Raw genomic sequence first — 18,866 nt, forward strand, 5'->3', positions numbered from 1 at the left:
GAAACACAAATAAAGTGGTACTTAAGTCTACGACCACAGTTTGTTCTAGGACTGAGCTAAAAAGCAAACAAAAAAAAAAAATCGAAGTAAATTAAATTTGTGGTAAAAGTGCAATATGGAAGCCCAGTTTCAGATTGTGTCATCTATCAAAATATCACATTTATTGAGATTCTTGCAAAATCACAACTCAAAGCTTTTTGGTCGAAACTTATAATTTTTGTTTTGGGTCTGGGGTTCAAATCCTGAAAAAGCTCTTGTTCATTTATGCATGAACATTGTAGTGAATCAAAATTTGTGTTAATAAAAGTGCAGTTACAGATTGTCTCCCCAAATGAAACGGTGACTTTTTTTGAAAATTTGGTCTAGGAGTATGATTCTCACTCTGGGTGTGAGAGGTCCATGTTTCAATTCCAGGACAAGCCATGAACGGTCATTTCAAACTCTGAGCTCACTTTTCCAAACTGCACACACTCAAGGGATCAATGAAAATTTATAAAATGAAGTAGAGTGGTACCTCAATTTACGAGCTCTAATTGTTTTAGGACAGAGCTTGTAACCCTTAGTTTATTTTTGCAAGAAAATAGCCATACCTTTAAATTAGTGGTATAAGTGCAATATATTAACCCAGTTTTAGATTGTAGTCCCTGTTAAAATCTCATAATTCATGAGATTTTTTGTTGGAAAATGATTTTGCATGGCTTGTTGGTCTAGTCGTATGATTCTCGCCTAGGGTGCGAGAAGTGAAGTCCTGGGTTCAATTCCCGGATAATCCCCAAACAGTGATTTTAAACTCTTTGCTCAATTTTCCAAACCGCACACACTCAAGGGATCAATGAAAATGTATAAAATCTAAAACAGTGGTTCTTACATCTACGACCTCATTTTGTTTCAGGACTGAGCTCAAAAGCCTTAGGTCTTACAAAAAAATTGCAGTAAATCCGATTTGTGTTAAAAGTGCAATATGGAAGCCCAGATTTAGATGGTGTCCCCAATTAAATAATCACATTTATTGACATTCTTGCAAAATCACAACTCAAAGCTTGTTGGTCTAGTCCAGGAGTTGGCAACCCAAAACAGTGAAAGAGCAATATTGGACCAAAAATACAAAAAACTAATCTGCCTGGAGTCACACAAAATGAAAAGCCGTAAATAAGTCTTATAATGAAGGTAACACATGTTGTAAGTATCTTTATTAGCTAGAATAGCCTACTATCAAAATGACTTTAAATGTCTTATATAAGTGTTATAATGAAGACAATGCATTACATAAGTGTCTGTATTAGTTTTAATAGGCTCCTATCAAAAATAGTTTAAAAGTCTTATATAAAGTTAAAGTTATTGGCAATCACTTGAAACGAGTATGACTGTCCTCCTGTTGGTGGGATTGCCTTCAGGAGAACGCCTGTGTGTTCGTGGAATCTTTTAAAGTGGGGAGACTGGTGCACAGACAGCCACCACACTGTCCTTGGCAAATAGAAGGCCAGGGTTTCAATGGCATGGAGACCAAGACAATTGGGGGCCCATCTTTGCTGCAGCCTTCTGCCGCCTTTGTGACCGTTGTGGAGCTTCTAAGCAACCATCATCCGCCCACTCCGCCTTCGAGGTCTTTTTCGACGAGAGAGACGCGCAGACTTCAACGTCACTTTTTGGCTGTGGGGAGCTTCTTCTTGACATTGTGGTTCACCGGGATGTCAAAAGTGAGCTGCACCTCGTCCATTTTGGTGATGTGGCTCCAATCTGTTCCCACAAGGTTGGGACTCGGGAGCATGGAATTGTCCAAAATATTTTGGTATCCTAGAGTATTCAAAGTTCCTTTCACAAGCCCAACTCCTGAAAAACAACCCCATACCATAATTTCTCCTCCACCAAATTTCACACCGTTCTCCAGGCAACCTCCAAACCCAGACTCGTCCATCAGATTGCCAGATGGAAACGCGTGATTCATCACTCCGGAGAACGCATTTCCACTGCTCTAGAGTCCGGTGGCGACGTGCGTTACACCACTGCATCCAACGCTTTGCATTGGACTTTGATGTATGGCTTGGATGCGGCTGCTCGGCCAAGGAAAACCATTCGATAAAGCTCTCTGCGTACTGTACGTAGGCTAATTGTTATGTTTTGACTAGGGAAGATGACGGCAGACTGACACCAGAGGACAGTAAAGTACAATATATTATATATAAAGTCAATGTATATATAATAATACCAAAAAACACCAATAAATAAACTAAGGAAATGGAGTCTGTTAAACGTAAGTGCGAATGTGTGTTACTATTTGTGTAGATTAACTGAAGTGTGTGTTACCAAGTGTTGACGAGAGCGAAGGAACGAGGCAGTCCATGGCAGATGATCAGGACCGAGAGAGAGGCGTTGGAGTCCAGGGGCGAGCGAGGAGTCGAGGAACGAGGGAGGCAGTCAGAGGACAGAAGGAGATCCGGGGAAAAGTGAGACGGGAGGGTAAGTACACACAAACTATTAAGATCCCGCGCCGATCCTTGGGTCCACTGGTCTTTTATCCAGCTCGCCCTCATCAATACCAGGTGTGCAGATTAGCAATTGAGTGCAGGCTTGTCGCTGCGTGGGCGTGCTGAGCTCAGCGTGAGCGTGTCCGGGCGAGCAGTCAGATGACGAATTGTGACACTCAGATGCAGGAGGGAGAAGCAGACTGCGCATGCGCCGTAACACTAATTAGAAGGTCACATGAAGTTTGGTGCTCTGTAGCCACTGACTGTGCAGAAAGTTGGCGACCTCTTTGCACTATGTGCTTCAGCATCCGCTGTCGGATTACATAGCCTAACATTTTGTGGCTGAGTTGCTGTTGTTTCCAAACTCTGTAATTTTCTTATAAAAAAGCCGATAGTTGTCTTTGGAATATTTAGGAGCAAGGAAATTTCACGACTGGATTTGTAGCTTAGGTGGCATCCTGTGACAGTTCCACGCTGGAAATCACTGGAAATCATTTCTTTCACAAATGTATGTAGAAACTGTCTTCATGCCTAAGTGCTTCATTTTATACACCTGTAGCCGGTCCAAGTGATTAGGACACCTGATTCTGATCATTTGGATGGGTGGCCAAATGCTTTTGGCAATATAGTGCATTAAACAGTGGGTTTTCTAACAACTGGGAAGGTTTGTGTCATGTTTGTCCTCAAACAAAAAACATACTAAAACAAAATAATGATTTCCCCCTCCCATCTTATTCCCTTTTCAGTCTTTTTTTTATAAATGCTCCAGGGAGTAAAGAGCACTAAAGAGCAGCATGCGGTTCGAGAGCCGCGGTTTGCTGACCCCCGTTCTAGTCGTATGATTTTTGCCTCGGGTCTGGGGTTCAAATCCTGAAAAAGTGAATCAAAATGTGAGCTAATGAAAGTGGAGTTACAGTGTCTCCACAAATAAAATATGAACTTTTTGGAAAGTTGGTAATTTGTATTGAATAGGGCTTGTTGGTCTAGTGGTATGATTCCCGCTTTGGGTGCAGGAGGTCCTGGGTTCAATTCCCAGACAAGCCCCTAACAGTGATTTTAAGCCTCCTAGATCAAACTGCGCACACTCAAGGGATCAATAAACATTTATAAAATAAAATACAGTGTTACCTCAGTTTACGAGCTCTAAATGTTTTAGGACAGACCTTGTAACATTTAGTTCTTTTTTGCATGAAAATAGCCATACCTTTAAACTAGTGGTAAAAGTGCACTATACTAATCTAGATTATGTTCCCTGTTAACATCACAATTCATGAGATTTTTTTTTGGAATGTGATTTTTTGGGGCTTGTTGGTCTATCCAGACTTCCCTCTCCAGAGCAACATTAGCAACTTCCTCCTGGGGGAACCCGAAGAGTTCCCAGGCCAAAGATGAGATGTAATCCCCCCGTCTGGTCCTTGGCAACGAGTACCTCCCTAGGAGACCCTCGTGAGGCATCCGCACAAGATGGCCGAACCAACTAAACTGGCTCCTTTCCAGGCGAAGGAGCAGCGACTCGACTCCGAGTCTCTCTCGGGTGACTGAACTTCTCACCCTATCTCTAAGGGAGATGCCAGCCACCCTTCTGAGGAACGTCATTTCAGCCGCTTGTATCCGCGATCTTATTCTTTCGGTTATGACCACACTTCATGACCATAGGTGTGTAGATACTGTAGCTCGGTAGACCAAGAGCTTTGCCTTCTGGCTCAGCGTTCGTTTCATCACAACAGTGCGGCATAGAGACTTCAATACTGCCTCAGCTGTTCCGATTCTCCGGTGGATTTCCAACTCCATCTTTCCCTCGCCTCGTGAACAAGACCCTAAGATACGTTCTCTACCTGGACTGTAGAAACAATCAGTTTCCTTCTGAGAACTATGGCCTCAGATTTGAAGATGCTGATCCTCTTTCCAGCCGCTGAACCAATCCAGTGACAGCTGAAGGTCACGAACCGATGGTGCCATCAGGACCACATCATCTGCAAACAGCAGTGACGCAACCTTTACCCCCCGAGACGAGTACCCTCTCCGCCATGGTCACAACTCTGCTTAGAAATCTTGTCCATAAAAATAACTAACAGGATAGTTGACAGAGCGCAGCCCTCCAAATCCACAAAGCACACGTAGATAGATCGATAGATAGATAGATAGATAGATAGATGGATAGTACTTTATTGATTCCTTCAGGAGAGTTCCTTCAGGAAAATTAAAATTCCAGCAGCAGTGTACAGAGTTGAGATCAATTTAAAAAAAACAAAAAAAAAAAAGTAAAAAGTAAATAATGGGGGTTTAAAAGGAAACAAAATAGAGAGATATTACAAAAAGAATAAAAACAATGGGAATAACAATATAACAGTAAAATAAGAATATAACAAGACAAAGTAGGCAGTAGTGACCATGTTATGAAAACGTATTGCACTGTTAATGTTTTGAATCCCTTGTCATCCTAATACCCCCCGTCCCCCGTCCCAGAGAGGAGTTGTACAGTCTAATGGCGTGTGGGACAAAGGAGTTTTTGAGTCTATTAGTCCTGCACTTGGGATGAAGCAGTCTAGCAGTGAACAGGCTCCTCTGGCTAGTGATAACGCTATGCAGAGGGTGACTGGCATCATCCAGGATCCTCACTAGTTTTTCCACAGTCCTCTTCTCTGCCACTGTCACCAGTGAGTCCAGTTTCATTCCGATTGTAGAACCGGCCCGCCTTATCAGTTTCTCAAGTCTGGAGCTGTCCTTCTTAGATGTACTGCCCGCCCAGCACACTACCATGTAGAACAGAACACTGGCAACCACAGACTGGTAGTACATCCACAGGAGTTTTCTACAAATGTTGAAGGAGTGCAGTCTCCTGAGGAAGTACAGCCTGCTCTGTCCTTTCTTGTACTGGTGGTCCGTGTTAACAGTCCAGTCCAGCTTATTGTCCACTCAAACCCCGAGGTACTTGAATGAGTCCACGGTCTGTACCTCAACTCCCTCGTTCACAATAGGTTGTGACCGTGGACTCGATCTCCCAAAGTCAATGACCAGCTCCTTGGTCTTTGACGGATTGAGCTGCAAGACGTTCGTGTGGCACCAGACAACAAAGTCCCTCACCAGGTTCCGAAACTCCTCCTCTCTGCCGTCCCTGATGCACCCGACGATGGCTGTGTCATCCGCGTACTTCTGAATGTGACACAGTTCTGAGTAGTAGCAGAAGTCAGCGGTGTACAGGGTGAAGAGAAGAGGGGCCAGCACCGTTCCCTGCGATGCTCCGGTGCTGCTGATCACAGTGTCAAACGTGATGTCCTTCAGTCTGACGTACTGTGGCCTGTCGGTGAGGTAGTTCGAAATCCAGGCAACCAGGCAGGGGTCCACTTGCATTTTATAGAGCTTGTCCTGAAGGAGGCGGGGCTGGATGGTATTAAAGGCACTCGAGAAGTCCAGGAACAGGATCCTCACAGTGCCATTTCCCTTATCCAGGTGTGAGTGGGCTCGATGCAGCAGGTAAAAGATAGCATCCTCCACACCAACGCCTTCCTGGTACGCAAACTACTGGATAGACATACTCCCAGGCCTTCTCCAGGATTTTTGAAAGAATAAAGAGCTGGTCAGTTGTTCCACGACCAGGACGGAATCCACATTGCTCCTCTTAAATCCGAGGTTCAACTTTCGGACGGACCATCCTTTCCAGTAGCTTGGCGTAAACTTTCCTATAGAGGCTGAGTCGTGTTGTGATACTACTGTAAATCAAATCAAATCAAATCAACTTTATTTATAAAGCACATTTAAAATTTACCACAGGGGGAACCGAAGTGCTGTACAAGGGGCAGGTTAAAAGATAATACGAGGACCGAGCAAACAACACAACACAAACATAAAACATAAATAAAACATAAAAACAGGTTCACAGCAGGTGTATAATGGGGTGCCATTGCAGGATGGATATCACTTAGTGTTAAAAGCCAAGGAATAAAAGTATGTTTTTAAGAGAGATTTAAAAACAGGAAGAGAGGAGGCTTGTCTAACACTCAGAGGTAGGTCGTTCCAGAGCTTGGGATCAGCAGCAGCAAAAGCTCTGTCACCTCTAAGCTTCAGCCTGTTGTCAGGGACTGTCAGTAGCAGCTGATCGGCTGATCTTAGCACACACCCTCTGGTCCCCATTTGTGAATAGGGGACCCACCTTCCGAGTCTGCCACTCCCTCCGTGCTGTCCCAGACTTCCAGGCAATGTTGAAAAGGTGTGTCAACCAAGACAGCCCCTCAACACCCAGAGCCTTCAGCATTTCTGGACAAATTTTGTCAACCCCCAGAGCTTTGCCACCATGGAGTTATCTAACTACTCAGTGACTTCACTCCGAGAGATCGACGTCAATCCCCCATCTTTAAAGCCCAGTTTCAGATTGTGTCCCCTATCAAAATATCACATTTGTTGAGATTCTTGCAAAATCACAGCTCAGAGCTTGTTAATCTAGTTGTACGATTTTGGCTATAATTGTTTTAGGACAGAACTTGTAACCCTTAGTTTATTTTTGCATGAAAATAGCCATAACTTTAAATTAGTGGCAACATTGTAATTTACTAACCCAGTTTCAGAATGATTTTCCTGTTAAAATCTCACAATTCGTAGGATTTTTAGTTGAATAATGTCTTTACGTGGCTTGTTGGTCTAGTCGTATGATTCTCGCTTCGGGTGCGAGAGGTCCCGGGTTCAATTCCCGGACAAGCCCTTGTATTTGTCAGGCATCAGTTTTTCAATTGTCCACAGTCGAAATTATTTCCATGTATGATTTTTGACTTAATTTTAAACTAAAACCGCTATTTTTCTCAGGACACACATTCAATGGATCAATAAAAATCTATTATATCAAATTAAACCCTGTGTTTTGTTGGAACTCTTCGTTTTGCAGTAACATTTGCAGGTTCAATGGTGAAATGGTTCACATGCTGGACTCTAACCGCAGTGATCCATTCTCTAATCTTGGTGGGTCCTCCTTGAGAAAGCTAGGTCCTCCATTTCATTCACATTTTGCAAGCTCTGGGGTTTGTAATCACAACCTACTTTTAATATTGGACTGTTCAGTCCAGCCTCCCCCTTAGTAACTGGGGTAACTCAGGGGTTCAATTCCCAGACAAGCCCTTAACAGTGATTTTAAATATGCCCTGGATCTTCCTACCAGTGGAACGTGCCCTAAACACCTGCTGAGGGAAGCGTTCGGGTGGCATCCTGACCAGATGCCCAAACCACCTTATCTGGCTCCTCTCAATGTGGAGGAGCAGCAGCTTTGCTTGGAGCTCTTCCCGGATGACAGAGCTTCTCATCTTATCTCTAAGTTAGAGCCCCGTCACCTGGCGGTGGAAACTCATTTCAACCACTTGTACCCGTGATCTTGTGCTTTTGGTCATAATTATTTCAGGGCTTGTTGGTCGAGTTGTATGATTCTCGTTTAGGTTGTGAGACGTCCAGCGTTCAATTCCTGGACAAGCCATTGTGTTTATCAGGCAGGGTCTTTTCCATTTGACCAGAGATTTCTTTTTATCTATGACTTTCAACTTAATTTTAAACTTTAAACTTTATTTTTTACACATGCTCATGCAGGTTCCATGGTGTAATGGTTAGCACACTGGACTCTGAATCCAATGATCCAAATTAAAATCTTAGTGGAACCTCCTTGTGAGACTTTTGACGTATTTGACTTCCTTTTTGCAAGCCCAGGTGTTAGTAATTCCTTTATTCAATGATGACCTCTTACCTCACACAGACAGTTGTAAAGTCGTTTCATTTGTGACGTGAGACTTCATCTTAACGTTTACCTCAATCTTCTAAACAGCAGACTCTCAAGGGATCAATGAAGATCTATCATCCATCCATCCATTTTCTACCGCTTATTCCCTTTCGGGGTCGCGGGGGGCGCTGGGGCCTATCTCAGCTACAATCGGGCGGAAGGCGGGGTACACCCTGAACAAGTCGCCACCTCATCGCAGGGCCAACACAGATAGACAGACAACATTCACACTCACATTCACACACTAGGACCAATTTAGTGTTGCCAATCAACCTATCCCCAGGTGCATGTCTTTGGAAGTGGGAGGAAGCCGGAGTACTCGGAGGGAACCCACGCATTCACGGGGAGAACATGCAAACTCCACACAGAAAGATCCCGAGCCTGGATTTGAAACCAGGACTGCAGGACCTCCGTATTGTGAGGCAGACGCACTAACCCCTTTGCCACAAAAAATCAAATACACCGGTCAATAAATTTACCAAGTTGTTTTGGCCTGAGCTCATAAATGAACCAGGTTTCATTTATGCATGTTTAGGTTAAAAGTAAAATTAAATTTTCGATTGTGTACCCTATTTACATCTCACCTTTTATGAGATTTGTGGAACAATACTGTTTCAGGGTGTGTGTCATGGACATCACTTGTGTTTATAATTCCTTTTTTAAGTCATTAATTTCCCCCGTACACACAGTCGTAAGTCTTGTCATTTTTTTAAACTTTTGACCTGATTTTAAACTCTTAGGTCAATTTTCCAAACTGCACTTACTCATAGGAAAAAATGAAAAATGATTACATTAGACTATAATAAGCTTTATTGACATCAGGATTTATAGTTGCCACTCCTAGTCTGTGCTTTTAGGAAAAATAAATAGTATGAACTAGTCAGTAAGTACAAAAAAACTATGGATAAATGTACACAGATAAGCCAAATAGCAGTAAAACACACATTTGTTAAAGACAAAACACAAATTGTTGGAATTTGTTACAAAATTCAGTCATTTTGACTCCGCTAATATTTGGCATCAAGCCAAGCAGCTGTGTGCGTGTCTACAAATCTACATGTTATGTATGAACATGTTATATATCTACATATTACGTATGTACATGTTATGTACATACATGTTATGTATCTACATGTTATGTATGTACATGTTATACATCTACATGTTACGTACGTACATGTTACGTGTCTACATGTTATGTACATACATGTTATGTATCTACATGTGCACAAGAAGGAGCTAGTTTACTTATGAGAGTAGCGTACAGTTTGCGAGAATGTCATCGTGATGGCTGAGTGGCGTCAGTGAGTGAGTGGGCGAGTAAAAAGAGAGAGAGCTAGCGTGTGCATTGTGCAGGACAGTGATGAACAGGTCCAGTTGTGTCCTGCAAAACTATTAATCAAGCAACCAGATTGTCACAAATCGGCGGCCTTGTCATTCTGACCCGAAAGTGGAGCTTAGCAGACCAATTGCCGGGTGAAGTGAAGGGTAAAAACATCAACCCGATAAGGAACGTCTGCTCTGTGCTCCTCGACTACGGTCTGCACCGGAGCTGAACAGCAGGACAGGTGTAACAACATTATTACCTGTCACTCTTTATAACTCCTTGTGGAGATCACAATGCTTATTATGTAAATGTTTACCTAAGTGGTATGCAACGGTGGTAATACTAATCGCCACATTTGGCGAGGTGTGTTTTGAAGTGGAATTTGCAGCCTCCTTGTTTAAAGTGTCACCTTTATTGTTAGTTTTGAACCCAAATACCTCCATATTGTACTTCACCACATTGTCATTTTTAGCCATGCCTCCTCTCTAAGATGTTATTGCTTGTATGCACTTTGTGTGTGCGTTCTGACACACTGAACATCATGCGCCTCGGCTCTGTAGTCACCGCCGTACGGTGGCATTCAGATGAAAGAACGGTACCAATAGATATTTTTATATATACAAACCCCGTTTCCATATGAGTTGGGAAATTGTGTTGGATGTGAATATAAACGGAATACAATGATTTACAAATCCCTTTCAACCCATATTCAATTGAATGCACTACAAAGACAAGACATTTGATGTTCAAACTCAATAAACTTTTATTTTTTTTTGCAAATAATAATTAACTTAGAATTTCATGGCTGCAACACGTGCCAAAGTAGTTGGGAAAGGGCGTGCGTGTTCACCACTTTGTTACATCGCCTTTTCTTTTAACAACACTCAATAAACATTTGGGAACTGAGGAAACTAATTGTTGAAGCTTTGAAAGTGGAATTCTTTATTGTGCTTGCTTGATGTACAGCTTAAGTTGTTCAACAGTCTGCGGTCTTGTCGTATTTTACGCTTCATAATGCGCCACTCATTTTCCATGGGAGACAGGTCTGGACTGGAGGCTGGCCAGGAAAGTACCCGGACTCTTTTACTACCAAGCCACGCTCTTGTAACACGTGGCTATGCATTGTTTTGCTGAAATAAGCAGGGGCGTTCATGATAACGTTGTTTGGATGACAACATATGTTGCTCCAAAACCTGTATGGACCATTCAGCACTAATGGTGCCGTCACATATGTGTAAATTATCCATGCCTTGGGCACTAATACACCCCCATACCATCACAAATGCTGGCTTTTGAACTTTGCGCCTATAACAATCGGGATTGTTATTTTCCTCTTTGTTCCGGAGGACACCATATCCACAGTTTCCAAATATAATTTGAAATGTGGACTCGTCAGACCACAGAACACTTTTGCACTTTGCATCAGTCCATCTTAGATGATTTCGGGCCCAGCGAAGCCGGCGGCGTTCCTGTGTGTTGTTGATAAATGGGTTTTGCTTTGCATAGCAGAGTTTTAACTTGCACTTACAGATGTAGCGACCAAGTGTAGTTACTGACAGTGGTTTATAAAGTGTTCCTGAGCCCATGTGGTGATATCCTTTACACATGTAAATGTCAGTGTTTGATGCAGTACCGCCTGAGGGTCACAAGTCCGTAATATCATTCCTTACGTGCAGTGATTTCTCCAGATTCTCTGAACCGTTTGATGATTTTACGGACCGTAGATGGTAAAATCCCTAAATTCCTTACAATAGCTCGTTGAGAAATGTTGTTCTGAAACTGTTAGACAATTTGCTTACAAATTGGTGACCCTCGCCCCATCCTTGTTTGTGAATTACTTAGCATTTCATGGAAGCCGCTTTTATACCCAATTATGGCACCCACCTGTTCCCAATTAGCCTGCACACCTTTGGGATTTTCCAAATGAGTGTTTGATGAGCATTCCTCAACTTTATCATTATTTATTGCCACCTTTCCCAAGTTCTTTTTCACGTGTTGCTGGCATCAAACACTAAAGTAAATGATTATTTGCAAAAAAAAATGTTTATCAGTTTAAACATCACATATGTTGTCTTTGTAGCATATTCAACTGAAAATGGATTGAAAATGATATTGAAATCATTGTATTCCGTTTATATTTACATCTAACACAATTTCCCAACTCATATGGAAATGGGTTTGTATACATATATATATATATATATATATATATATATATATATATATATATATATATATATATATATATATACAGTGGGGCAAAAACGTATTTAGTCAGCCACCGATTGTGCAAATTCTCCCACTTAAAATGATGGCAGACGTCTGTCATTTTTATCATAGGTACACTTCAACTGTGTGAGACAGAATGCGAAAAACAAATCCAAGCATTCACATTGTATAAATTTTAAACAATTTATTTGTAAATTATGGTGTAAAATAAGTATTTGGTCAACCATTCAAAGCTCTCACTGATGGAAGGAGGTTTTGGCTCAAAATCTCACGATACATGGCCCCATTAATTCTTTCCTTAACACGGATCAATCGTCCTGTCCCCTTAGCAGAAAAACAGCCCCAAAGCATGATGTTTCCACCCCCATACTTCACAGTAGGTATGGTGTTCTTGGGATGCAACTCAGTATTCTTCTTCCGCCAAACACGACTAGTTGAGTTTATATCAAAATGGACACTGATGATACAGCAGAGGATTGGGAGAATGTCATGTGGTCAGATGAAACAAAAATAGAACTTTTTGGTACAAACTCAACTTGTCGTGTTTGAAGGAAGAATACTGAGTTGCATCCCAAGAGCACCATACCTACTGTAGTCATCATGCTTTGGGGCTGTTTTTCTGCTAAGGGGACCGGACAACTGATCCGTGTTAAGGAAAGAATGAATGGGGCCATGTATCGTGAGATTTTGAGCCAAAACCTCCTTCCATCAGTGAGAGCTTTGAATGGTTGACCAAATACTTATTTTCCACCATCATTTACAAATAAATTATTTAAAATTCCTACAATGTGAATTTTTGTGTACGGTCAATGCATATGTCAGAGCAAAGATGAGTGAGGGACTCTAACTCGTGTCCTCACTGGTTAAAAATGTTTTCAAAATAAACCCAGATCGTCGTTTGGATAAAAGCCTAAAACAAATAAATGAAGTGCAATTCAAACATTTTCCTGTATGATTTTCTGACTATAAAATGGCATTTGTGCTCATAAATTGGGATAATTTTTTAGGTTAATATATACAATAGAAGTGAGTATTATGTGCTTGATTATAATAAATACACATTGTAAAATGTGATTATTCTGATTTAAAAAAAATATAATAATTAGACAGCACTATACACTATATATATATATATATATATATATATATATATATATATATATATATATATATATATATATATATATGTATGTATATATATATAGTGTATATAAGCATACATATTCATTGATTTTATTTACAAATAATAATACCGTCGTCCCTTGTGTATCGCTGACATCAATCACAGGTTATTACTCGCGTGCACAATATAAATAAACTTAAAAAAATAAAACAATATTTGAGCACAAATGCAATGTTACAGTCGGAATTTCATACACAATAAAAAGGTTACAGAAATAATTTAATTTCGGTGAAGTGGGAAATAGGAATCATTCATTATAGATCAAATATGTTCATAGCTCAAGCATAAAAAGCTGTTCTATGATCTTCTAAATACATTTTTGAACATTTGAGACCCTTCAAGACATAAATGAACACGCTTTAGTCACATTTACACTGTAAGGCTGAGCCTTACAGTGCGTTCTGACTAGTTTGGTTTCCTTTTAGTGGCCAATCCTACTGCAGTGTTGATATTTGTAGTTGTCGTTTAGCCATTTTTATGATTAAAAATATTTAATTTAGGCCAAAGTAAAACACATGACCAACTTCAGACACAGTAACCCGTCGGCTGACAGCGACGCCTCTCGAGCGGGGGAGTTAAACAGCTTCTTCGCCCGATTCGAGAGAAAAACACCTGCGGCCGTCACAACACCCCCACCTAAAACCCATAGCAGCTGCACCCTTATACTGGAAGAGCATGAGGTGAGACGCACGCTGAGGGCAGTGAACCCAAAGAAGGCTACAGCCCCAGATGGGGTCCCGGGACAGGTACTGAGGGACTGTGTAGACCAGCTGGCTGGAGTATTTACAAAGATCTTCACCCAGTCCCTTTCTCAGGCCGTCATCACATCATGCCTGAAGACCTCCACAATAATCCCAGTGCCAAAGAAGAACTGTGTCAGCTGCCTGAATGACTACCGTCCAGTTGCACTGACACCTATAGCTATGAAGTGCTTCGAGAAGCTGGTACGGACCCATATTACCTCAGTCCTCCCTCCTGAGCTTGACCCACACCAGTTTGCCTACAGAGCCAACAGGTCCACAGAGGACGCCATCGCCACAGCCCTACATTCCTCCCTGGGTCACCTGGAAACGGGGGTGAGCTACGTGCGGCTGCTTTTTGTGAATTATAGTTCGGCATTTAACACCATTGCACCTGAGAGACTGGTGTCCAAACGGTCAGACCTGGGTCTATCGAACTCCATCTGCATGTGGATTAAGGACTTCTTATTCAACTGCCCCAAGAGGGTGCAGTTGGGTCGCCACATGTCATTGAGCCTGTACCTCAGCACCGGCTCTCCACAAGGCTGCGTGCTGAGCCCCCTTCTCTACTCCATCTACACAAATGACTGCACACCTGCCCACTCCAGCAACTCCACCATCAAATTTGCGGATGACACCACCGTAGTGGGGCTCATCTCGGAGGGAGATGAGGCTGCATATCGGGACGAGGTGGAGAAGCTGTCGGATTGGTGCAGTCAACAACCTGGCCCTGAACACCTCCAAGACCAATGAGCTGGTCATAGACTTCAGGAGGAATAAAACGGACATCCTGCCCCTGATCATCAGCGGTGACTGCGTGGAGAGGGTCTCCAACTTCCGCTTCCTGGGAGTCCACCTGGCCGACGACCTATCCTGGAGCACCAACACCATGGATACCATCAAGAAGGCACACCAGAGACTGCACTTCCTGAGAATACTCAGGAACAACCACCTCTCTCAGGAACTGCTGGTGTCCTTCTACCGGTGCTCCATTGAGACCATCCTGACCTACTGAATCTGCGTGTGGTTCGGCAGCTGCACGGCCGCAGAGAGAACGGCGCTCCAAAGGGTCATAAAGACCGCCATGAAGACCATTGGGTGCCCCCTCTCCTCCCTGGCTGACCTGTACAGCTCCCGCTGTCTCAGGAAAGCACAGAGCATACTGAAAGACCCATTCCACCCCGGGCACGGCCACCTAGAACTGCTACCCTCGGGCAGATGCTATAGGGTGCTAAAAGCTGGCACAAATAGACTAAAGAACAGCTTTTACCCAAAAGCCATAGTGCATTAAACAGGCACTGAGTGAGCACAATATGTCCATCATGTCCTCATGTGTCATGTCTTTTCATTTTTTTTTTTTTTTCGGACTATAATGTGCAATAATATTACATGTATGTGTGTGTATATATATTCATATGTATGTATATATGTATCTGTGTGGATATATATATATATATATATATATATATATATATATATACATATATATATATATATATATATATATATATACATACATATATATATATACATCTCTTATTTCTATCTTTTTTTACTATTTATATTACCATATTGTATATGCACCTTAGGGGATCTGCTCCAATTTTGTTGTTCTTTGAACCTGTTCACTGCAATAATGACAATAAAACTCTATTCTATTATATTCTATTCTATTCTATTCTATGTGTGTAACACCAAGGTACATGCCTATATCAAAGTACATGGGAGGCGGCCAGAGCTTCATGCCATCATTTTCTTATACCCAACCGTCAGAAATAAAGAGAGGGTCAGGCAAAAAGTTACCAGTATATTTTACTTTTTGGTAGTCCTCAGCTTTTCCTCCTTCACCTCTTGGACTCCTATTTCCCACGCGGCAAGATCTTTTTTATTTCGGGATGCATTGAATCCACAACGATGCAAATGGGCTTTCAAGGAGTCAACACTCCATCGCAAAAAACATTAAAAGTAGACATTAGCTTCCAAATCAACACCACTCGATAATAAGGAAACCATTTTCTCAGTGTTTTTATACCTGTCTGGCGAGAACAAGACCACTGACTCCTCGAACAGGTCCATTGTGAGATTTCAACAGGGAACACTTTCTTAAACTGGGTTAGTATATTTTACTTTTACCAGTAATTTAAAGGTACGGCTATTTTGATGCAAAAAAAGAACTAGGAGTTATAAGCTCTGTCCTAAAACAATTAGAGTATAGGGACCACTGTACTTGATTTTATACATTTTCATTAATCCCTTGAGTGTGTGTAGTTTGGAAAATTGAGCTAAGAGTTAAAGTCACTGTTCAGAGCTTGTCTTGCAACCTAATCGAGAATCATACGACCAGACCACCAAGCCCCAAATAATTATGTTTCAACAAACAATCTCATGAATTGTGAGGTTTCAACAGGGAACACAATCTCAAACTGGGTTAGTAGATAGCACTTTTACCACTAATTTAAAGGTATCGCTATTTTCATGCAAAACGGAACTAAGGGTTACAAGCTCTGTCCTAAAAAAAATAGAGCTCGTAAATTGAGGTACCACTCTACTTGACTTTATGGATTTTCATTGATCCCTTGAGTGTGTGCATTTTGGAACATTTAAGTAAACTTTAAGATCAAGTCTCGCGTCACAAATGAAACAACTTTACAACTGTCTGTGTGAGGTAAAAAGTCATGATTGAATAAACGAATTACAAACACCAAAGCTTGCAAAAAGTAAGTCAAACAGGTCTCATAAGGAGGTTCCACCAAGATTTGATCTTGGATCACTGGATTCAGAGTCCAGTGTGCTAACCATTACACCATGGAACCTTCATATTTATGTAAAAAACAACTGATTTTTTATTTGATTCATTAAGTGTGTGTCGTAAGCAAAATAGAGGTTAAAGTTTAAAATTAAAACAAAAGTCATTAATGAATTTTTTTTTACTGTTGACAAATGGAAAAATTAATGCATGATAAACAAAAAGGTATACTCGAGAATTGAACCAGGGAGTCTCGCACCCAAAATGAGAATCTTATGAGTAGACCAACAAGCCCCAAAAATTGCGTTTAAAACATAAATGCTCATGAACTATGAGATTTTAAAAGGGAACACAAGAGCAACTATCTGAACTGAGATTTAAACAAGATCCAGAGACACTGAATAGTTAAATGGAATTGTATATATGTATATAGTACTTGTGTTTTTCTCTTTAAATTACTTTCATGTTGAATGGCCATTCAACTCATTGTGTGTGTATATATCTGCTGTCCATCACTAATTCTCTAATACACGGTGTCAACCAAACTACAATTCAAGCTCTGCCTCTCTCTACGAGTTGAAACTAGTCTTCTGTTCCTAGCCCATAACACCCCATAAATATATTTAGTGCATTGCTTTGTAGCACGTCTAGGTTACATAAGGGTTACAAGCTCTGTCCTAAAACAATTAGAGTATAGGTACGACTGTACCTGATTTTATACATTTTCATTGATCCCTTGGGTGTCTACTGTTTGGAAAATTGAGGTAAACGTTAAGACCAAGTCTCACGTTACAAATGGAATTACTTTAAAACAGTCAGGTAAAAAGTCATGATTGAATAAAATAATTACAAACTCCAGGGCTTGCAAAAAGGAAGTCAAATGGAGGTCGCACGAAGATTTGAACTTGGATCACTGGATTCAGAGTCCAGTATGCAGTTTGGAAAATTGAGCTTAGAGTTTCAAATCACTATTGAAATGGAATGGATTACGAGACCTCTCGCACCCAAAGCGAGAATCATACTACTAGAATAAGTAGCCCAGAGTTGTGCATTACCAAATTTTCAAAAAAGTTGGTATTTCATTTGGGGAGCCAATATGTAACCACACTTTTATTAACACAAATGTTTAATTTGAGATTTTTCAGGAATTAAACCCCAGACCCCTGCGATTAGATGGCGACTTGTCCCCGCCCACCGCCCGAGTGCAGCTGAGATAGGCTCCAGCACCCCCTTGCACCCCGAAAGGGATAAGCTGTAGAAAATGGATGGATGGATGGATGGAACCCTAGAGATGCTACCTCAGTAGAGGTATTTAAGTCTCATCCTAAAACTCATTTGTACACTCAAGCCTTTAAATAGACCCCTTTTTTAGACTAGTTGATCTGCCATTTCTTTTCTTTTCTCCTCTGCCCCCCTCTCCCTTGTGTGTGTGTGCGTTAGTGTTGGGGGGGTACAGGTCCGGTGGCCATGGATGAAGTGCTGGCTGTCCAGAGTCGGGACACTGGGTGGACCGCTCGCCTGTGCATCGGTTGGGGACATCTCTGTGCTGCTGACCCGTCTCCGCTTGGGATGGTCTCCTGCTGGCCCCACTATGGACTGGACTCTCACTATTATGTTGGATCCGCTATGGACTGGACTTTCACAATATTATGTAGACCCACTCGACGTCAATTGCTTTCGGTCTCCCCCTATATGTATATATATATATATATATATATATATATATATATATATATATATATATATATATATATATATATATATATATATATATATATATATATATATATATGTATATGTATGTATGTATGTATGTATGTATGTATGTATGTATGTGTATGTATATATATATATATATATGTATATATATATATATATATATATATATATATATATATATATATATATGTATGTATGTATGTGTATGTATATATATATATATATATATATATATGTATATATATATATATATATACTGTAATAATCCCAGGAATGCAGGCTCATACAACTTCTCCGTTTTATCTTATCTTTATTGCACAAGATGCAAAACGACCATACAACAGCTCTCATGTGTTTCTCCAACGCTCTTCCCGGGCAACTCGAACACTCACTCGCTATCAACAACGTCACTTCCCTAAAACTTCCCGGAAGTCCAGCCCCCCAGCCAAAGTCATTGGCTAACACCCCATAGCCAGCCGCTACATCACACCCCCCCCCTTACAAAAAGTCCTCGCCCTTGAGGACTGACCCGTAAGGCAACATTTGGTGACATCACAACAGCATGTAAATCAGAGCAACACTTTGGTGCAAACACAACAATGTAGACAACGTAACCTTTACATCACACAAAACAGGTTTACAACACAAGCCCCCCCCACTCCCCCTTTTTCCCTAGTCTAAGAACACCACAAAGTCTTGCAAGCG

At 41.3% G+C, this 18,866-nt stretch overlaps 3 non-coding genes across 3 annotated transcripts; 2 read left to right on the forward strand and 1 right to left on the reverse strand.

Moving 5' to 3' along the window:
• Window positions 1-3,437: 3,437 nt before the first annotated feature.
• On the forward strand, window positions 3,438-3,509 carry trnap-ugg (transfer RNA proline (anticodon UGG)). The gene has a single exon. It is a non-coding gene; the product is annotated as a tRNA-Pro (tRNA).
• Window positions 3,510-7,089: 3,580 nt separating this feature from the next.
• trnap-cgg (transfer RNA proline (anticodon CGG)) lies at window positions 7,090-7,161 on the forward strand. The gene has a single exon. It is a non-coding gene; the product is annotated as a tRNA-Pro (tRNA).
• Window positions 7,162-16,437: 9,276 nt separating this feature from the next.
• trnaq-cug (transfer RNA glutamine (anticodon CUG)) lies at window positions 16,438-16,509 on the reverse strand. The gene has a single exon. It is a non-coding gene; the product is annotated as a tRNA-Gln (tRNA).
• Window positions 16,510-18,866: the final 2,357 nt, after the last annotated feature.

This window comes from Nerophis ophidion, linkage group LG21, assembly GCF_033978795.1.
Source record: "Nerophis ophidion isolate RoL-2023_Sa linkage group LG21, RoL_Noph_v1.0, whole genome shotgun sequence".
In the NCBI taxonomy this organism is placed as follows: Eukaryota; Metazoa; Chordata; class Actinopteri; order Syngnathiformes; family Syngnathidae; genus Nerophis; species Nerophis ophidion.